Below are 17,600 nucleotides of genomic sequence, written 5' to 3' on the forward strand. Positions count from 1 at the left end.
ACTAGAGGTAATTTTGTAACATGAAAATTTGTACAATCATATTTTCCTCTCTTGTAATAATTACATGTGGTATCATAAGCAATTTCAACAAAATATCTATCACATAAAATATTTTCAACATGATCCACATGCATGCAAAGTTGACACTCTTCCAAAATAGTGGGATTAACATTAACTAAAGTCATGACCTCTCCAAACCCACTTTTATCGAAAATTGCATAAGATTGAACATTCTCCAAATACGTGGGATCTAAAGTTGACACTCTTCCAAACCCACTTTCAATATTGTAAACATTATTATCAATCTTATATTCATCATGGGGCTTAAATAAATTTTCAAGATCATAAGAAAAATCACCCCAATCATGATCGTTGCAACAAGTAGAGGACATAGCAAAACTAGCATCCCCAAGCTTAGGGTTTTGCATATTATTAGCACAATTTACATCAATAGAATTTATAATAAAATCATTGCAATCATGCTTTTTATTCAAAGATCTATGGTGAATCGCTTCATAAAGTAATTCATCACACTTTTCAGATTCATGAATTTCAAGCAAAACCTCATAAAGATAATCTAGTGCACTCAACTCACTAGCAATAGGTTCATCATAATTGGATCTCTTAAAGATATTAGCAAGTGGATGAGGATCCATAAAGTTTTAGCAAGCGAAGATGCAAGCAAAAAGAAGGTACATGGAAACACAAGCAAACAAAAGATCGAATGGAAGAAGGGGCGAATAAAACGACAAAGGTGAAGTGGGGGAGAGGAAAATGAGAGGCAAATGGCAAATAATGTAATGCGAGGGATAAGAGTTTGTGATGGGTACTTGGTATGTCTTGACTTGTGCGTAGATCTCCCCGGCAACGGCGCCAGAAATGGCTAGTGGTCGAGAGATCAAATCTCGACTTGACTAGGTGCAACCTCCCCGGCAACGGCGCCAGAAATCCTTCTTGCTACCTCTTGAGCTTGAGTTCATTTTCCCTTGAAGAGGAAATGGTGACACAGCACAGTAGCGAAAGTATTTCCCTTAGTTTTAAGAACCAAGGTATCAATCCAGTAGGAGACTACACGCAAGTCCCTCGTACCTGCACAAACAAACAAGAACCTCGCAAGCAACGCGATAAAGGGGTTGTCAATCCCTTCACGGTCACTTATGAAAGTGAGATCTAATAGAGATAATAAGATAAATATTTTTGGTATTTTTGTTGTATAGATTGGAAAATAAAGATTGCAAAATAAATAGCAACAGAAATAGCTTGTTGAAGGGAGAATAATATGATGGAAGATAGACCCGGGGGCCATAGTTTTCACTAGTGCCTTCTCTCAAGATAGCAAATTCTACGGTGGGTATACAAATTACTGTCGAGCAATTGATAGAAAAGTGCATAGTTATGAGAATATCTAGGTATGATCATGTATATAGGCATCACGTCCGTGACAAGTAAGCCGAAACAATTCTGCATCTACTACTATTACTCCACACTGTCGGCGTTCTGGGAACGGGGGTCCCCAGACTTGCGTGCCTGCGACCTACGCCGTGGCTCAAAAGGGGGCCCAGCGCGGCCCATCTTCACCAACACAAACCCAAGACACTCGCGAGGGGCCAAGCCTCGTGGGGCGGACGACACGGAGCCTCCTCAGGCATGGCCTCGTCAGGCTGGCTCACGAGGAGGCAGAGACCAAGGCGGGGTACCTCACGAGGTGCCCATGACGCAAGCCATGACGACCAAGCGCGCAGGCGGGTGCCAGCCCGCGTAGTGTCCTCCTTTCTTCTTTGGTGCAAAGGGGGCAAGCACAGCCGCGGAGTACCGAGGCATCAGGCAAAGGTTGCCATTTCGGTGCAACGAGACCAAGACCGGGAGGACTACGAGACGGAGGTCACCGTGGAGCCCAAGACGGCGTCATCACCAGAGCTTTGCGCAGGCGAAGACTACTTTTGTCAGGATAGCTAGTACTAGCTGTCCCCCTTCAAATTAGCCCGCCATTGTTGGCTCCCTTCCCGCTCGATAATTGGGAAGAGGACTAGGGCCCCTATAAGTAGGACCAGCCACCCACAGAGCAAAGGGGGCCGAGTGGTTGGAAGGATAGTGAAGATCAGAAAGAGAGAGAGAGAGAGAGAGAGAGAGAGAGAGAGAGAGAGAGAAAGGTGACTGAGCTCCTCCCAGCAGTTCATTGCCCCAGCCAAGAACATACCCTCGCGAGGCTGTTCTTCCTTGTATTGTTCATCATCATCAACCCAAGAGGCAATCCACCACACCACACACTGGAGTAGGGTATTACACCACAACGGTGGCCCGAACTAGTATAAACCCTGTGTCTCTTGTGTTGTTCTTTCCTTAGTATAGATCCTAGCAAGGAGGAGGGGTGCAGGTAGGTAGGAGACGAAAGCTCCGCGCGCGCCCCAGTGTTCGAACCTCAAGGGTTTGCCGGAACCCGAAATCTGACATTTGGCGTGCCAGGTAGGGGTGCGCCGGAGTCCACCTTCTACCGCTTCGCGCCCCGTCGCGTCGTCATCACCATGTCCGGCGACCAGGCGGGCAACCCAGATCCGTGGGTGGCGTGGTCCGCCTGCGTAGAGCCGCTTGCCTCGGGCGACCTCGTGCCCCAGGCAACTCATGATCTGCAGGGCGCTGCGGGCCGCGGGTGACGCGGACAGGCTTCGATAGCTCTCACGCCGCGGTAGGCGCGGTCGGCAGCAAGGGCCTCCAATCACGCCGCGACCACGATGTCGTACACTCGTAGGGAGCAGGCGAACTCGAGGGCCGCACTCACAGTGGCCTGAGAGCTGCTGCAGTGCAGGCTGCTGGAGGGCGGCCACGATGTGCTGCTGGAGCGAGTGGCAGAGCTCCTAGGCTTCGCCGCCTCGGGGGCTCACCCCTTCTCCACCCAGCTCCCATCTCAAGCCCAGGGCGGCCCGCGCGGGGGCTCCGCGCGCACCCGCGGGCTCCAAGGCTACTCCGACGCCAGCGAAGCTGTCAGCGCTGGACCGGTGGTGGCGCTGCCCCCGCTCCCGGTCCGCGAAGAAGGACTCGATGCGACCCGCGGCCCCATTGGGCGGCCGCGCTGCCACCCCACGGTGGGCGCGTTAGGCAGGACCGCGTGGCATGCGGGGCATTACGGCGTGGCATTCGGGATGACGGCACCGGAGGAATACATGCCCCTCATGATGGACCAAGGACACCCACACGAGAGCGAACAAGGCTCGCTCCTCAGCCCAGGCTGGGGGGAAGAGGCGCCAGAAGCTGAGCCTTTCCGGGAGCCCCGGGATGGTCCTAGTGGCCACGATGGGGGCAACGATTATCGGGTACCGCTAATTCTTCAGGAGCAGGTATACGCTAACCATGGATCGCGGGAGGTGCAGGTCACCACAGCGAGCAGCTGCCCCGCTCCCACAGTCTCCTGCCCCTCGGGCGGAGGGCGCAGGGGGCTGCAGGAGAGGGGTCGGGATCCGACATCACCACCGCGGCGTTTGGAGCAAGCTGTTCTCAGGAGGTAGGGCCTCCGCTGGGGAGGTGCCTCAGAGCCTGCCCCCGGCAGAGGGCCCGTGGTCGTCGGGGGAACCGCCGGCGACCGCTCTACCCCATCGGCGGCGTCCTGGTTTCCGATCGTCGTTGATGGCACTAGAGTGTGGCGCAAGGCGGGGCCCTCATCTGGCGATATGAAGCAAGGCCGGCACCTGTGAAGAAGGCCCAGTGCCTGTGAAGCTCGCCGCCCCGTGACACTCTCACGTAATAATGAGTGGGGCTGTACACGCCCCGGAGTCTCAGGGGTGTCGGTCTCAGGCCTTGGTGCTCCCTCCCACGCCCAGTGGCAGCACTTAGCTCCGCGCTGGTGAGAAGACGTCCAAGACTAGACTAGGTGCCGGACACGGCCTTTTGTTTGCTTTCGTTGCTCTTCCCTTTGGTTGTCGCCTTCCCCCGCTGGATTCAAGTTGGATTCGAATTTGAGATTTGCGTGTGTTCGGGGAAGGGGTGCTTAGTCTTGTTCGAGCAATTTCTCGCATTTTGGTTACCACTTCGCCTTAGCTGCCTCCCCTCGCGAGCCGGGACGGGCCTAGCTTGCGCGCAGCCTAGACTGCCGCAGACGTGACCTCTCAGGAGGGTGTTTTACTACAGATCCTACGAACCCAGTCAGGGAACACTCAAGACACCACAACCTCCCATAGGCTGCCTCAGGGCCAGCACGGGACAGAGGTAAACTAGCCGACCAGCGCGTCGCTTGGGCCAACCACTTGGTGCGGGCGCATGGGCAATGTCACGTCTACTAATACGATGAACACAAGTTTTACATAAGGGGTTCCCCCTTCAAAATGCTCTCACTGCAATCAGGCCGAAACCTGAGTTCTATTCATGCAGGGTAAGGAAGTAGGAGCGATGCACAATCAGTCGGGTGAATCCCCCAATGCGTTCTCAGGAGCTCAACCTGAGCCGTTGCTGGCGTCACTGAACCCGCCATCACCGTCCGCGTCGCCGTCAGCGGCGTCAGGGCCGTTCACCACGCTGCCCTCGACGGCCGCCACGATCGCATCGTCGTTGTCCAAAGCGAAGGCCCTGATAAGAGCCTCCACATTGTCTTCCACCCAGTGCGCCAGGTCGCCTCGGACGGCCTGGGGGACTGGGGCGATGGCGGTGTCAAAATCAAAGTGGGGATCCATGTTCCGGAGGTGGCTGAAGATGCGAGAAAAGGCGCGCCCAAGCAGGGCACGGCTCCTCTCCTCCACCAACCTGTCAGCCCTGACCGACCGCGCCTCCAGCTGCGTCACCATGTCAGTGGAGAACTGAAGATTGCCAGCATAGTTGACTGCGTGCGGCTAGCCAACAGCCGCCTCGCAGATGTTGCCCAAGGCTGCGTTGGCTCTCTCCCGGAGCGTGGCAAGCATGGGACCGTGCTCATGCTCCAGGATCCGCCGCTGACGGATCTCGTCCGCATTCTGGCCCGCGACGACCTCAGCCTCCTCCACCCGCTGGCGGAGAAGGAGCACCTCGGCCTGGGAGGCGGTTAACTCACCTTGCGACACCTCAAGAGCGGCTCGGAAAGCGTCGGCCCGCCGTGTCGCCTCCTCCAGCTTGGCCCTCAAGGCAGCAGTCCTGCCTTCAGCTTCGGCCCGGATCAACCCCAGCTTCTCTTCAAACTCATGCTCGAGGTTCAAGTGCGCCATCGCCACTCGACGTCCGACCTCCTCCAGGACGCGGGCTTCCTGTGCAGCAACATCATCCTCCGCCTGCGTCACCAAGCGCTCCCTCGTCTCCAGGCGCTCGTACTCATGGGTACGTTCGGCGGCTTCCAGCGTTAGCACCTCCTCATGCTTCTGGAGCTCTGCTGAGTCGCCAGAGGCCACCCTCATCGACGCGAGGGCTGCCTCGCGCAGCTCCACCTGCTCCTCCAGCGAGTGGCACCAGGCCATGAGCTCCCGAGCCCGCTCCTCCGCCGCTGTTCTCCGCCGGTCAACCTCCCGAGCCTCCTCAGCGGCCCAAGATCGGGCCTCCCGAGAGGCCACCAGCGACGCCTTGGCCTCTGCGTCATCAAGATTGCGCTGACGGCTCGCAAGGGCGATGGCGCCCTCCAGCTCGCGCCTCTCTGTAGCCAGGCGCAGGCCCTCGGCCTCAAGGCGCGCGTCTTCATCGGCAAGCTCCTCTCCAAGCAGGCTTACCGTGTCAGCCGCCCTCCGAAGGAATCCTTGGTGAAGGGCGCGACGCTCCCTAGCGCGCTCAAGCATGTCTTCCACACCACCATCTGCCCCAAGCAAGCGCCAGGGGCCGCGAGTCAGCACTCCCCCTCCAGGATGGGGGCTGGGGGCTGGCACCCTCGCGACGGCTGGGCATGCCGCGTCAGAAGCCCGGCCTTGGGCTAGCCCGTCCCGAGGTGAAGAGCACAAGAAGCGCCTCAGCCAATCGCAGTCCACGACCAGGCGAGAAGCCCACGACAGGCTGGCTATGCCACGAGAAGGCCGGAGAAGGATCGTGAGGTGCGCGGGGCCACAATACCCCTCGGGACGGCTCGCCTCGTCGATCGCCCTCACCACAAGGGCTCCACTGTTTGGAGCGCTTGAGGACGGTGGAGGGGGTGAGGCCAAGGGGGACGGCTCCTCAGCCGTCTTCGCAAGCTCGGCTGGAAGGGACCTGCGAAGCAATGGTCAGTAAGAGCAACAGAAGGATCGGGAGCTGGGAAAGGAGAAGGCTTACTCGTCAGTGGCGAAGTACTTCCTATGCTTCAGCAGGCGACAAGGGTAATCGTTGCCCAGGGCCCCCCTTCTCTTCCGGAGGGCCTCAAAGTCCACGCGGAAGCAGCCTAAGAGTCGGGTGCAGGGATCAACCAGCGACGAAGATGGAGTGTCAAGGCAATCTGCGTCAGGGGCGCCTGCCTGATGTGCGCCGCCAATTGCCTCGCCAAGAGAAGCCACCGGAGCCTTAGTGGCCTCGATCGTAGGCGCGGAGGCCAGCTGCTTGTCACCCTCATCCTCGGCGGCACGGGCCCCGATAACTGCTTCCTCATGAGGCTCGCCCAGCGCTGTCACCCCGCCGGGAGCCTCCTCGGCCTCTGGCGCCTCGTGCCTCCCTGCTCCGCCACTTGAGGAAGAGTCGCCTTGGCTGACTGGAAGGGCAGTCACCACCACTGGGTTCTCGCGAGGCCCCTGAAGGCTGGCGGGGTGCGGCCCCCACTCATTGAAGATAGGCATCTGCCTCACAAAATCGCCTCCGCTCTGGCAGAGGTACAGCAAGGCCCCTCCCTGCTGGATACTGCCAGGGTTGGGGTCCCCCGTCAGGGTCAAGAGCGCCGTCCTCAGCACTTCAGGCGTCAGGTCCTCTTCCTAGAGCCTCATACGATGATCGCGCCCGCTGAAGGCCCACATCCGGCGGGAGTGACGCTGGAGAGGAGCAATGCGGCGTAGCAGGAATTCGTTCACCACCTTGGGCACTGTCGCGCCAAGCGACCTCAAGAACGCGAAGCGGTGCCAGACGAAGACGAGCCAGGGGCTCTCAAGCGTCTCCTGGCCCCAGCCCGAATTGGGGACAGTAGGTGAAGTTGGCTCCGACAGCAGGGGGCTGGGCACCCCAGCATCCACATACAGCCACCGCTCGTGGAACCCAGCCGCGGGCGGAGGGAGCTTGAAGTCAATCCCGGAGGCCGCCGTCTCAGGCGATGCAACGAAGCTCACACATGCCCAACATTGGGTAGGGTCAACAAGGCGTAGCGAGAAGAAGTGGCGCAGCAAGGCAACCGAAGGAAGGATGCCCATCATAGCCTCGCAAACAAAGGCGAAGACCGAAAGGAGAGTGATGGATTCAGGACCCAGATGCATCATGTGGATCTGATAATGGGAAAGCACGACATTGAAGAAATCAGAAAAAGGAGGAACCAGACCCGCCCACAGGGCGTAGGCAAAATACGGGACCTCGGTGGCTATCCTATTGATGGAGCTGGCCCGCGTCCTCCCGCATTCATTGAAGATGGTGGCCAGGGCCAAGCTAACCTTGCCCAAGCCCTCGGCGGGGGCCGCCAATGGCGGCGGGCAAGGCGGAGACACGGATTTCTTCCCTCTTCCCCTCTTCGTCGGAGCCATGCCGATGGGAAGGGGGGAGGAAGGTTCAAGATTGAGTTGAGAACAGAAACCGGAGTTCGAGCGGAGGAAGGACAGAGGGCGCATGAGCAACCAAAAAGGGGAACGGCTGTGTACAACTACGGGTCCGCATAGCATGACGCAAAATAAGGAGGGCGTGGGGGAACAGTGTCGCCCACGTCCAATCAACCGCCACGCGGCGCCTAAGGCCGCAGGCTGTTAGGGCCCGCGGCGCTTCGCTCTTGCCCTTCCGCCTCCCTGCACGGCCAAGTCCGGGCGCGCCTTGGGCCCGGGGGCTACTGTCGGCGTTCTGGGAACGGGGGTCCCCAGATTTGCCTGCCTGCGGCCTGCGCTGTGGCTCAAAAGGGGGCCCAGCGCGGCCCGTCTTCACCAACACAAACCCAAGACCCTCGCAAGGGGCCAAGCCTCGCGGGCGGACGACACGGAGCCTCCTCAGGAATGGCCTCGTTAGGCTGGCTCACGAGGAGGCGGAGAGACCAATGCGGGGTACCCCACGAGGTGCCCATGACGCAAGCCATGACGACCAAGGGCGCCAGGCGGGTGCCAGCCCGCGCAGTGTCCTCCTTTCCTCTTTGGTGCAAAGGGGGCAAGCGCAGCCGCGGAGTACCGAGGCATCAGGCAAAGGTTGCCATTTCGGTGCAACGAGACCAATACTAGGAGGACTACGAGACGGAGGTCACCGTGGAGCCCAAGACGGCGTCATCACCAGAGCTTTACGCAGGCGAAGACTACTTTTGTCAGGATAGCTAGTACTAGCTGTCCCCCTTCAAATTAGCCCGCCATTGTTGGCTCCCTTCCCGCTAGATATTTGGGAAGAGGGCCAGGGCCCCTATAAATAGGACCAGCCACCCACAGAGCAAAGGGGGCCGAGTGGTTGGAAGGATAGAGAAGATCAGAAAGAGAGAGAGAGAGAGAGAGAGAGAGAAAGGTGACTGAGCTCCTCCCAGCAGTTCATTGCCCCAGCCAAGAACAGACCCTCGCGAGGATGTTCTTCCTTGTATTGTTCATCATCATCAGCCCAAGAGGCAATCCACCAGACCACACACTGGAGTAGGGTATTACACCACAACGATGGCCCGAATCAGTATAAACCCTGTGTCTCTTGTGTTGTTCTTTCCTTAGTATAGATCCTAGCAAGGCGGAGGGGTGCAGGTAGGTAGGAGACGAAAGCTCCGCGCGCACCCCAGTGTTCGAACCTCAAGGGTCTGCCGGAACCCGAAATCCGACACACACATCGACCGCTATCCCGCATGCATCTAGAGTATTAAATTCGTAAGAACAGAGTAACACATTAGGCAAGATGAAATGATGTAGAGGGATAAACTCAAGTAATATCATATAAACCCCATCTTTTTATCCTCGATGGCAGCAATACAATACGTGCCTTGCTATCCCTGCTGTCACTCGGAAAGGACACCGCAAGATTGAACCCATTGCTAAGCACTTCTCCCATTGCAAAAAAAGATCAACCTAGTAGGCCAAACCAAACTGATAATTTGAAGAGACTTGCAAAGATATTTAAATCATGCATAAAATATTTCAGAGAAGAATCAAATATTATTCATAGATAATCTTGATCATAACCCCACAATTCATCGAATCTCAACAAACACACTGCAAAAAGAATTACATCGAATAGATCTCCAAGAGAATCAAGGGGAACTTTGTATTGAGATCCAAAGAGAGAGGAGAAGCCATCTAGCTAATAACTATGGACCCGAGGGTCTGTGGTAAACTACTCACACATCATCGGAGAGGCTATGGTGTTGATGTAGAAGCCCTCCGTGATCGATTCCCCCTCCGGCAGAGCGCCAAAAAAGGCCCCAAGATGGGATCTCATGGGTACAGAAGGTTGCGGTAGTGGAAATAGGGTTTCGTGGTGCTCCTGGATGTTTTTAGGGTATATGGCTATATATAGGAGGAAGAAGTACGTCGGTGCAGCTGCGAGGGCCCCACGAGGATAGGGGCGCGCCTACCCCCTCGGAGCGCCCTCCTGCCTCGTGGCCTCCTCGCTTCTTTCTTGACGTCCACTCCAAGTCTCTTGGATCACGTTTGTTCCAAAAACAACTCTCCCGAAGGTTTCATTCCTTTTGGATTCCGTTTGATATTCCTTTTCTGCGGAACACTGAAATAGGAAAAAAAATAGCAATTTGCACTAGGCCTTTGGTTAGTAGGTTAGTCACAAAAACAATATAAAAAGGTATATTAAAGCCCATTAAACATCGAAAATAGATAATATAATAGCATGGAACAATAAAAAATTATAGATACGTTGGAGACGTATCAGGTACTTCTTTTGATGATTGCTTAAGCAACCTTGATCGAGTTTTGTAGAGATTTGAAGAAACTAATCTCATCTTGAATTGGGAGAAGTGTCACTTTATGGTTAATGAATGTATTGTGTTGGGGCGTAAAATTTCTGAAAGAGGTATTGAAGTTGATAAAGCTAAAGTAGATTCTATTGAAAAGATGTTGTGTCCTAAAGATATCAAAGGTATAAGAAGTTTCCTTGGTCATGTTGGTCTCTATAGGAGGTTTATTAAAGACTTCTCTAAAATTTCTAGGCCTCTCACTAATCTCTTGCAAAAATATGTTCCTTTTGTTTTCGATGATGATTGTGTAGAAGCATTTGAAATACTTAAGAAAGCCTTGATTTTTGCACCTATTGTTCAACCACCTGATTGGAATTTACCCTTTGAAATTATGTGTGATGCTAGTGATTATGCTGTTGGTGCTGTCTAGGACAAAGAGTTGATAAGAAACTGAATGTTATTTATTATGCTAGTAAAACTCTAGACAGTGCCCAGAGAAATTATGGTACCACTGAAAAAGAATTTTTAGCAGTTGTATTTGCTTGCGATAAGTTCAGATCGTGTATTGTTGATGTCAAAGTATTTTTTCACACTGATCATGCTGCCATGAAATATCTTATGGAAAAGAAAGATGCTAAACCTAGACTTATCAGATGGGTTCTCTTGTTACAAGAATTTGATTTACATATTATTGATAGAAAGGGAGCTGAGAACCCTGTTGCAGACAACTTGTCTAGGTTAGAAAATGTTCTTGATGACTGACTGCCTGTTGATGATAGCTTTCCTGATGAACAATTAGCTGTCATAAATGCTTCTCATAATGCTCCATGGTATGCTGATTATGCTAATTACATTGTTGCTAAATTTATACCGCCTAGTTTCACATACCAGCAAAAGAAAAATGTTTTCTATGATTTAAGGCATTACTTTTTGGATGACCCACACCTTTATAAAGAAGGAATAGATGATGCTATTAGATGTTGTGTACCTGAGCATGAACATGAACAGATCCTATGCAAGGGCCACTCCGAGTCTTAAGGAGGACACCATGCTGGAGATAGAACTACACATAAGGTATTGCAATCTGGTTTTTATTGGCCTACTCTCTTCAAGGATTCTTGTAAGTTTGTCTTGTCTTGTGATGAATGCCAGAGAATTGACAATATTAGTAGACATCGGGTAATTCCTATGAATTATTCACTTGTTATTGAACCATTTGATGTTTGGGGCTTTGATTATATGGGACCTTTTCCTTCCTCTAATGGGTATACACATATTTTAGTTGTTGTTGATTATCTTACTAAGTGGGTAGAAGCTATTCCAACTAGTAGTGCTGATCATAACACTTCTATGAAGATGCTTAGAGAAGTTAATTTTTCCGAGGTTTGGAGTACCTAGATATTTGATGACTGATGGTGGTTCACATTTTATTCATGGTGCTTTCCGTAAAATGCTTGCTAAGTATGATGTTAACCATAGAATTGCATCTCCATATCACCCTCAGTCTAGTGGTCAAGTAGAATTAAGCAATAGAGAGATTAAGTTGATTTGGCAAAAGGCTGTTAATAGATCTAGAAAGAATTGGTGTAAGAAACTTGATGATGCATTATGGGCTTATAGAATTGCTTATAAGAATCCTATGGGCATGTCTTCGTATAAAATGGTTTATGGAAAAGCATATCACTTACCTCTCGAACTAGAACATAAGGCATATTGGGCTATTAAAGAGCTCAACTATGATTTCAAACTTGCCGGTGAGAAGAGGTTATTTGTCATTAGCTCACTTGATGAATGGATAGCCCAAGCCTATGTGAATGCCAAGTTGTTTAAAGAAAAAGTTAAAAGATGGCATGACAAGAGGATACAAAAGCGAGAGTTTCGTAGGTGATCATGTTTTGCTATACAACTCTCATTTAAGATATTTTGCAGGAAAACTTCTCTCTAAATAGGAAGGTCCTTACATTATCGAGGAGGTCTATCGTTTTGGTGCCATAATAATCAACAACGCCGAAGGCACAAATTCGAAGGTGGTAAACGGTCAAAGAATCAAGCATTATATCTCAGGTACTCCCATAAATGTTGAGACCAATATAATTAATACCGTAACACCGGAGGAATACATAAGGGACACTTTCCCGAACATTTCAGACTCCGAAAAGGAATAGGTATGAGGTACAATAAGTAAACCGACTCCAAAACTGTTCTAATAGCAATTTTTCTCCGTTTTGGAATATTTAAAAAATTAGGAAAACTAAAAGTAGTTCGAACGAGACACGAGGCCACCACAAGGGTGGAGGGCGCGCCCCCAGACCTTGTGGCCACCTCGTGTGCCCTCCAAACTCCGTATTCTTGCAAAATACTTCTTTAGGTCGGTAAAAATTCATTATATAATCTCCCGAAGGTTTTGACCACCGTACCATGACAATATCTCCTATTTTTGTTTCGAGCTATTTTTCTAACAGATCTAGATCACCATGACGTCTCCAAGCGCCCCCAAGGACAAGTTTTCCGAGAAGGTCATCAACCCTTACCTCGCGGAGGTGGCGCGACACCCTCAAACCATTGAGATGCATGAGGGGGTGCTGCACATCCGCGATGTGGAGGGGCTGAAGAAGACCGAAAGCATGGAGACAAGACTCAAAGCAATGGAGCAACAAGTTTTCAAGTGCCAAGGGATGGTGGAACGTGGACTCAATGCCAATGACATGATGATCATGGAGTTCACCAACAATCACAAGTTGGATGCCAAGAACATCGGGGAGGCCATCTTCAAGCTTCATGAGAAAATCGAGCACCTCCAGTCCCAGAACTATGACCTGCAAAACCAAAACTGTGAGTATGAGTATAGATTCAAGAGGATGAGTTTCGCTGCAGATTTGTGGATCCTAGAGACCCGTTCATCTTTCTATGATGGTGAGCCTATGCCTTGGAAGATGGATGACAAGCCTACTACATCAACAACTCCATCATCACCACCTCCGAAGAAAGATACATAAATACATGGGTATGGGCACTCCCCTTGGCTACCGCCAAGCTTGGGGGAGGTGCCCCGGTATCGTATCATCATAACATCTTTACCTTTATCATTTTTCTTAGTTTGATCCTTTTGGTTATATCTTTATCTAGTAGAATATTGTTATTAGTATGATCTAGCTTTGTGTTTTGTTTCGATCTCTGTCGGTGTCAAAACCGGCGGATCTCGGGTAGGGGGTCCTGAACTATGCGTCTAAGGTGGATGGTAACATGAGGCAGGGGACACGATGTTTTACCCAGGTTCGGGCCCTCTTGATGGAGGTAAACCCTACGTCCTGCTTGATTGTTCTTGATAATATGTGTAGTACAAGAGTTGATCTACCACGGGATCGGAGAGGCTAAACCCTAGAAGCTAGCCTATGGTATGATTGTATGTTGTCCTATGGACTAAAACCCTCCAGTTTATATAGACACCGGAGGGGGCTAGGGTTACACAAGGTTGGTTACAAAGGAGGAGACATACATATCCGTATTGCCTAGCTTGCCTTCCATGCCAAGTAGAGTCCCATTCGGACACGGGACAAAGTCTTCAATCCTGTATCTTCATAGTCCAACAATCCGGCCAAAGGATATAATCCGGCTGTCCAAAGACCCCCTAATCCAGGACTCCCTCAGTAGCCCCTGAACCAGGCTTCAATGACGACGAGTCCGGCACACAGTGTTGTCTTGGGCATTGCAAGGCGGGTTCCTCCTCTGAATACACCACGGAAGAATTTGAATACAAGGATAGTGTCCGACCCTGCAAAATAAGTTCCACATACCACCGTAGAGAGAATAATATTTCCACAAATCTAACCCCGCACATAACGCGAGGCGGTTTCTTGACACGTCTTGTCAAAGCAGAGATCGTGTTCCCCTTATTACGGGATTCTCATCCATATGGACGTGGGTAGCCCAACCGTGCCTAGGACCCCTAGATTTTAGGCAAGTCCCAAATGGCCACGAGGAGGACGCTTGATATTCACCCTCTTTATAAAGGGACAAAGCTTTTACTCCCCCCCCCCCCGCCGTGCTCAATCGAATCCTTCCCCCGCCTCGAGTTCTAACACCCAAAGCCCAGGTCAGGTGCTTCGGACCTTCAATCACGTCCGGATCCAGCCTTCAAGGCCGGTGGATGCCTTCCTCCGTCACGGAGGAGGATATCAAGAAGTTGAGGGAGGCCAGATACCTGACCGCTGAAATTTCGCATAGGCTGCCCGCCCGAGGGCAGGTCATCCCTTCTCCCGAACCCAACGAGAGCGTTGTGTTCGTCTCCCACTTCCTCCGAGGACCAGGCCTCGCTCTGGATCCCTTTGTCAGGGGTCTTATGTTCTATTACGGGCTGGATTTTCATGACCTAGCCCCGGATTCCCTCCTTCACATCTCATCATTTATTGTCGTTTGTGAGGCCTTCCTCCGCATTACCCCTCACTTCGACATGTGGCTCAAGACCTTTGACGTGAAGCCGAAGATGGTCGAGGGGCAGTACGCAGCGTGCGGAGGTGCTTTAATAAGCAAAATTGCTGGCGCTCCATGGCCGAAGGGCTCCTTTCCAGAGGTGTCCGGATTGTGGCAACGGGAGTGGTTTTACGTCACAGCTCCCCAAAGTGCCAAGTGGGTAGCCGCCCCCACCTTGCGCTCGGGCCCTCCACCACAACTGATGTCATGGATCAGCAGGGGACTGAGCTGGGGCCCATCCAAGGACGTGCCCATACTGCAGAGCCGCATCCAAGATCTCTTCGAGGGAGATTTCAGTCTGGTTATGGTAATGCAAGTCATGCTGGTTCGTCGAGTCCAGCCTTGCAAACGCCGGCTCCTCCGCATGTGGAAATTCAACCCGCAAGGACCGCACACTATTCAGAATTTCCTCGGCCTGACACACGAGGAGATGTACAAATCGTTCTTTGGACCCCAAATAGAGTGTCCGGACACTACTGAGGATGTGGGCCTAAGCAGCAACCGCACCACGGCTCAAGTAAGTAATCCCATGGCCGAACACACTGTCCTTTTCTTTATCATGACATCATTCTGAAGAATCTCTCTTTGACTAGGACTGGATAACAAAGGCGAAGATGATGCGGTGTTCGGCCCCCCTTCCTGAAGGCTTGCACAATCCGGTGCTGGAAAAGATGCTCGAGCCAGCACCTTGCCTGGTGCCCCCAAAGGAAGATGAAGGGGGGAATAAAGAGGGCGAAAGCGGGCCTCCACCGCTACCTATTCCAACCGAGGGAATGAGCGTCCCCGTGAGGGAGGACAACCCAGGGGAAGAATATGACATTCTCTCACCTCGGGGAAGGAAGAGGACTACCTCTGAGGATCCGGAAACCAAGGTTTCCAAACAGGAGAAGAAATCTCCACCGGAGGGTCCTGCCTCGGAGGGTGCTCTTGCCGCACAATGTCCGCGCAGGGATCAGCCCTCTAACGAGCTGTAAGTAATCAAAAAGTACTTAATAGTGAAGATATCCTACCTTACTTCTGAGGAAAATAACCGAAGCATTTATCTTACAGTTCGGATGTTAGCCCTTCTGAGCAGAGCTCGTCTTCGGGGGATCTTCTTTCGGAGATGATGGAGAGCGAAATGCCTCCCCCGGACTCCCCAGCTCAAGAAGCGGGCGACCTTGAAGTGTCGTCGTGGAGGGTCTCTCCGGATCTGTGAAGGCTAGAAGACGATCCTATGGCCAGCCGAAGTCCCCAGTATCCAGCTCTTGAAGAGAGCAACCGAAAGAGTCCGGCACCGTCTGGTATGCGGTCGGACGTACTGAGGGATCTGCTAGAGCGAGCGACTATCTCGAAAGAGCACCGTACATTGACGGGTATGGTGATTGAAAGGATTTCGTCCACCAAAAGCGGGTTGCATGAAGCCTTTATGAGTCTACTGACGGGTTTTGAGGTACATGAAATGATGTACATTTTTGACAGTACCGCACATTTTAAGGTGTGCCCCGTGTAGATAGTAGCCCCTGAGTCTCTGGTTGTCGTCGAAAATGGCGGCAAACAGAGGATCGTAGTCCCAGGTAATGACCAGACCGCCTTTATGTGCAGGTGGTTGAAGCTCCGGTGGCTAGCCGGACTGATGGGTTTGCCGGACTAAAGCGGCAACTGGATGCGGCATATGCCGACATTGTGCTTGTCAACAAGCGGCTTGACGAGGCACAGGGTGAGTGATTTTTCTGGTGATTGTCACATAATAAGAGCAGCATGATGCCAGTATCTTTAATATGTTGTGACTGCAGATGGAGCTGCCACTGTGGAGGCCCTTCGGGCGGAGCTTACCTGAGCCAAGGAGCAAGCAAGGATTAGTAATGCAGCCGCTTTAAAGGCGGCCGAAGAGTTAAGAGCCGAAAAGGCCACGCATTGCGAGAGCAAAGAGAAAATGGCCTAGATGGCTGTAAAGTTAAAAGACACTGTCGACCGTTGCCAGCTTCTTGAAGAAGAAAACCGGGCGAAGGCGACGGACCTGGAAAAGGGCACGATGGCGACCAAAGACACCCGCTCTGCGATGAGAGCGAAGAAGGAGGAGCTGCGTCAAGCCAGGGATATCGCGGCTGGGAAACCCTTCATGCTGTGGAGAAAGTTTGGAGATCCTCAGTATGCCCCTCTGGACCGGCTGTGGAGTTCAGCGGACGCATATCTGGACTTGGCGGCGAGTGCTGTCAATGCGGCCGAATACTTCCGAGATCAAACAAATCGTGAAGTGGACAAGCTATGCTTGTCACAATTTAATGTTCCAGAGCGTCCGCTTCCATTGACTGATCAGCTTGCCGAATGGGCCGAGCTGAATAGATTGTCCGGACTCGCCATGAGGTCTGTTGTGGATCATCTATGGACGGAAAGGCCAAAGCCGAACAGCTATTTTAGTTTGGTGCAGTAGTTCCTTGGTGTGGTGCCACGCGTTAATGCGATGAAGAGGTCGGCGTGCATAGAAGGCTCATGGATGGCCCTTGCCCGTGTCAAAATATACTGGGCGGAGATGGATGCCACCACTGTCGCGGCACAGGGTTCGGCCATAGGCCGAGTGGCTGCCGAGCACTATTTTTAAGAAGTTCTTGAAGGCGCTCGTTCGATAGAGGCGCAGTGCTCGAAGAATATTATGTTTGAATGACATGTATTCCCATTGTAAAAACAATGTTTTATTAAGTTTATCAAGGCTGTATTTATACTTTTGCACGAAAGTAGTGTGATGCCTCCTGTGCGGCCGTTTATGTATATGTGTATATAACCTGAAAGATTGCAGTCGTCAGCTTTAGCCCCCACACACATAATGTGGGGGTGTTCACAGAAGACGCATGTTCGCACTTGATCCAACGTCTTGGTCCATTAAGGAGGTGATAGCACAGCGAACTAGGCAACCGGACTATAATGCTTTAACACTTTCACTTGGCCAGAGGAGTTTGACAGTGGGGCTACTATATAGACCATGGTGGCTCCGCACTCATCCGAATTCGGGGTGCGTACATGCCTGGCTGGGAAACGGCCCTTCATTAAGGCGGAGGAATCCCGAAGATTCTGGTAGGTCATCGAGTGGTTGACCAGTCTCGCGCTATATCATGACAGTCAGTTTTCGGCTTTCTCTACTGAGGTGCTCGTCCGGATGAACCAGGGCACAATCGCAGTAGTTCTCCCGGTGCCGCCTTAGCCGATAGAGCGGAACATAAGGCAGCAAAACACAGGAGCCGGGCAAACCCAACATTTG

The sequence above is a fragment of the Triticum urartu genome, chromosome 1A, assembly GCF_056163025.1.
Source record: "Triticum urartu cultivar PI428250 chromosome 1A, HENAU_Tu73, whole genome shotgun sequence".
NCBI lineage: Eukaryota > Viridiplantae > Streptophyta > Magnoliopsida > Poales > Poaceae > Triticum > Triticum urartu.